General features: G+C 42.0%; 1 protein-coding gene across 3 annotated transcripts in view; it reads right to left on the bottom strand.

Annotated features, from left to right (window-relative positions):
- The window catches only part of LOC143294715 (3'-5' exoribonuclease HELZ2-like), a 47,395-nt gene extending 43,747 nt beyond the window's left edge, over positions 1 to 3,648 (bottom strand). For all 3 annotated transcript variants that reach the window (XM_076606132.1, XM_076606133.1, XM_076606134.1), the window contains exon 1: positions 3,116 to 3,648. The gene's annotated coding sequence lies outside the window, so the exon portion shown is untranslated. The remainder of the gene's footprint in view (positions 1 to 3,115) is intronic.
- Positions 3,649 to 5,000: the final 1,352 nt, after the last annotated feature.

Raw genomic sequence — 5,000 nt, 5'->3', positions numbered from 1 at the left:
TAAAACTCACATACGAACACACAGCGGTATACATGCATACAGTACACACTCTCAGTTGGCAGTTATGCGTCTAATATGACCGCCCGCCTTTAGTATGAAAGGGCGTGGATTCTGATCAAGAAACGAACAAATTCTATACAGGCTATACACATTCACTCACCCCCACACAACCCAGCCGTGCACAGTTCAGCACGCACACACAGTATGAATACACAGACTCGGACGCGCCCGATTGCAGGCACGTACTGAGGAGTCAGTTTCAGTTTCAGTTTCAGTAGCTCAAGGAGGCGTCACTGCGTTCGGACAAATCCATATACTATGCTACACCACATCAGTCTGCCAAGCAGATGCCTGACCAGCAGCGTAACCCAACGCGCTTAGTGAGGCCTTGAGAAAAAAAAAAGAAAAATACATAAAAAAGAACTACTACTACTAATAATAATAATATGCCGTATAATCTATCTTGTTTATTTATTTATTTTATTATTATTATCATCATCATTATTATTATTTATTTACTTTTTTTTTAAATTATACCATTATTAGTTAGTTATTTAGTTTTTTTTTTTTTTTTTTTTTTTTTTTTTTTTTTTTTTGTACGCTTATAGTTGAGGATTCAATGTTACAGTTGAGGAGTCAATGTTATAGTTGAGGAGTCAATGTTATAGCTCCGAACGAAAGAGTGCTTACAGGTTAGGCTAGCCAATGCAATCGGTCATGTAGGTCCACCGGCTGCAATCAGACCGGCACAGATTAGGACTGACTGACCGTCGATCTGATTGACAGATAAATAGTTGGCCGCTCGTGTCGCAAACCTCACGAGTGCCTCACTGAACCGATTCACCTGAGGACAGACATTACAGCTAGCTATGCGGTTCGCAAAAAGCTAAGGACCACTCGGCCATAGACGAACAGCGGGAATGTTTCTTGAAACGTTGAATCCATCGAGGGATGCATCACTCAAGCTGTACGGTCCACACACACACAAAAAGTTAAGGACCACTCCACACTAGACTGAAGCAGGTACGTTTTCTAGAAAATGTTGAATTCATCAAGAGATGCATCAGTCGAGCAATACGGTTCGTTAAAAGTTCAGGACCACTCCACACTGGACTGAAGCAGTGTATATGTTTTCTTGAAATGTTGAATGAATTCATTGAGAGATGCATCAATCGCGAGGCTACACTAATGGTCTACCACTGCATGGCTTGTCACTGAACACACGAACGGAAATCTCAGACACACACCGGTGCATCACTAATGCACAGCTTGAAAAATGCATTTGAAATTTGATGTTTCAGCGACGGGCATGATAGCCGAGTGGTTAAAGCGTAGAACTTTCAATCTGAGGGTCCCGGGTTCGAATCTCGGTGACGGTGCCTGGTGGGTAAAGGGTGGAGACCTGCCAGTGCCTGAACCCCCTTCTTGTGTATGCACAAGCAGAAGATAAAATACGCACGTTAAACATCCTGTAATCCATGTCGGCTTTCGGTGAGTTATGGAAACAAGTACATACCCAGCATGCACACCCCCGAAAACGGAGTATGGCTGCCTACATGGCGAGGTAAAAACGGTCATACACGTAAAAAACATTCGTGTACATACGAGTAAACGTGTGCGCTGCAGCACACGAACAAAGAAGAACAAGAAAAAGAGATGTTTCAGCTATAAATTCACAGTTGTTCAGTGTTTTATGAATAAAAGCATACGTTTTTCATTGTAAAATCAATAATTTAAAATAAATTTTAAAAAATAATAAAATTCTCAAAAATGATAGTGCTCGTGCAAGAAAGCACTTCTGGTGATGAGTGATGCACACTATCGTATTGGCAGTGTACACCATTGTTAACCGAAAATTGATTTCAACATTATTTCACCGGCCGTGCCCCCCCGACAAAAATAAAACTGTGCAAGTTCCCAAGTGGTTCTGAACATTTTGTGATCCCTGTAGATTGACACACGACACAAGAGCTCTCTTCACGATGTCCTGATTTTAGAAAGTTTGTGACTGGCAACACAATAACAACCAGACATGTCTGGCACTAAACCTTGTGCTCGATAGTGCCAGGTCGCTCATTGTGCATGAGGTAGAAGGAGGAGGAGAAGGAGGAAGAGGAGGGAGAGAAGGAGGAAGAGAAAAAGAAGAAGAAGGAGGAAGAGGAGGATGGGGGGAGGAGGAGGAGGAGGAGGAGGAGGAGAGAGAGAGAGAGAGAGAGAGAGAGAGAGAGACGGGGTGGAGGGTGGGAGGGGAGCGGGTGGGCCAGTGATTTTTTCAATCTACATGCTGTTTCCTTTCGTGATACTGAGAAAGAGTGAAAATGCAAATGCGACTGCGAATTATTTATTCAGATTTAGGCCCTAACCCCCAGTGAAGGGGACGGGGGTGGAGGGTGGTGGTGGTGGTGCATAGACATATCAGCCATTATACAACAATAACGAAATGTTTTGTATACTTATCAATGGTAACGTCAAATGAAATAGAAATGTCAATTGTAATGTTAAGACATATTCTCTGTAAATGTATACACTTTATAATTATATGAAAACTGACAAATTCCGAGCTCCACTCTCTCTAATGGACGACATCAACACTCAACAACAACTAACTCTGGAATGCGGAAGAAGACATGAACAAACTTAACATATACAGGCACATATGGATATAGGAAATATGTTGCTGGAATAAACTTTTGTCAAAATGCAACTTATCTTTGTTGGACTCTTTACATAACGGGCAAATTAAATAAGTATGTCAGCAAGCAAATTATTTGTAAATATAATTCTGTAGCCAAAGGTAGGTCACACACACACACACACACACACACACACACATATATATATATATATATATATATATATATATGAAAGCCAAAATATTCACAACAACAAAATATATGAAATTATACGAATACACGAGAGAATGAGAGAGAGAGACAGAGACAGAGAGAAACAGAGAGAGACAGAGAGGGAGGAGTAGTGAGGAACTAACAAGTCGTAAACAAACGAAGATCTACAAAATACATACGCACAACCAAATATTCAGGAACCGGATAGAAAGAGGCAGAAAAATATTTTTTTAAATAATAATATATTTTTAAAGAAATATCTCACTTACCGCAGCTCTGACTCCTTCACGGACAGCTTCAAGGAAAATACAAACAACAAGGAACACAGCGACACAAACTTGGAACGCGAAACCTTTCCCTGAGGCCCAAAAAATGCTCCTTGTAAATGTCTCTAAATATCTCTCTCTCTCTCTCTTTCGCTGACTGCCCTTTAATTAATCTGGCGAGAAATCTGTCGAAACGTGTAACTTCAGTTCTACTCAGTTGCAGGTCTACATGCAGACAGCATACAAGCAGACCAAGATCCTGCACAACAACTACAACTGTTCTCGATCTTGAGAGTTGAAAAACAACATTGGTCGATTCTTTCACACGCGTGGCTTTTTAAAGCTGACAACGGCAACAGTTCGCACGTCACTGCATAGGCAATTGGGAACCGACTACAATCACGCTTTCATTTTCAGCAGCAATGCAGCCCGTGGATTCCCAGAAACGATCTGAAGCAAGCGATGACTTGGTACAGTACAACTTCTTGGGTTTTTTTTCTGTTTTTGGAGGGGGGCCCTTCAGAGAAAGAAATCAGGCCGTGGGTGCGGTCTAGTTTCAGTTCTGCCACGAACAGCTGACTGTGTTTACATGTCGTCATATGCTATTAATAGACTGCCGCTGTGGCCAACTCGCGTCCTGAAGCTGCACGCGCAGTGCCGGGCCTAGAGTTTGAGCTTTCCAGGGGGGGGGGGGGGGGGGGGGGGGGGGGGGAAGGAGGGAGGCGTGGGGGGGGGGGGGGGAGACGGGAGGCGGAGCCCACTGTTTTTAATCATAGGCGCTTGAGAACAGGGTATGACCTGTTTTGCGCAAAGTATAATTTTGACCAGGTTTGAACATTCCCTTTTTTCTTTTTTTTTGGTCAAAGTATCATAGAACCACCCTCCCCCACCCCCCACTGAAACCTTATAGATATGGAGGAGAGGAATTCATATAGGCAGTAGTTAAGTACTATAGTAGTATCCACATACACACGCATAGCCCTTTCTTGGTTGTCTGTTTGGACATTTCTGTGCATTATTGGTTTCTCCGTCTTTATCTGTCTGTCTGTCTCTTTCTCTTACCGTCGCACCCGCGTGCAGACTAGCACAGCACACACACACACACACACTCTCTCTCTCTCTCTCTCTCTCTCTCTCTCTCTCTCTCTCTCTCTCTCTCTCTCTCTCTCGCTGCTGCAAGAGGAGAAGGGCAAACAGAACTGGATATTCCACAGCAAGAAAACACTAACGGAACATGGATTCGGTCTTGTTTGGATGTGCCAAGGAGTAGGGCACGAGAGCGGCTTTGTATCGGAATTTAAAGACAGATTTATAGCACTGTGTTACAAACAAAACTGGCACGGAGAAATAGGGAGCAATGATAGGTATAAATGGTTCTATTCATTTAAATCAATATTTCAAACAAATAAGTATCTAAAGATTATAATAAATAAATGGCATACAATTTGCTTTGCGAAGCTCAGATTGAGAGCACTTAGACTGAATGCCAACAGAAGATGGTTCGATTCAGACGTAGCAACATCTCCTTGCCCAATGTGTGGCGAAAGCCCAGAAGACGAAAATCATTTTATATTTAACTGCAAAAGATAAGATGAATTGAGAAAAAAATTGTACCATTTTCAATATAGCTCCAGCGCAGAGAAAAGATTTGTTCGGCATACTGATGGCCGAAAATAAAGATATGATACTTTCGCTTGCAAAATATGTATCTGAGGCAATAAATATACGGAAAACGTCCATCATCGATCCAAATACTCATCAACCAAATAAAAATTAGCATGAGTTCTATGAGGAAAAAAGCATAGATAAAGAGGGAGGGCTACATTTCGATGGTCAATCTCGACATTGTAATGATTGATGTGTTCGTATTGATATGATGGGTTTTGAT

Source organism: Babylonia areolata, chromosome 20 (genome assembly GCF_041734735.1).
Source record: "Babylonia areolata isolate BAREFJ2019XMU chromosome 20, ASM4173473v1, whole genome shotgun sequence".
NCBI classification, from domain to species: domain Eukaryota; kingdom Metazoa; phylum Mollusca; class Gastropoda; order Neogastropoda; family Buccinidae; genus Babylonia; species Babylonia areolata.
Note: the sequence above shows the minus strand (reverse complement) of the source record. Positions and strands in the feature narration are given on the sequence as shown.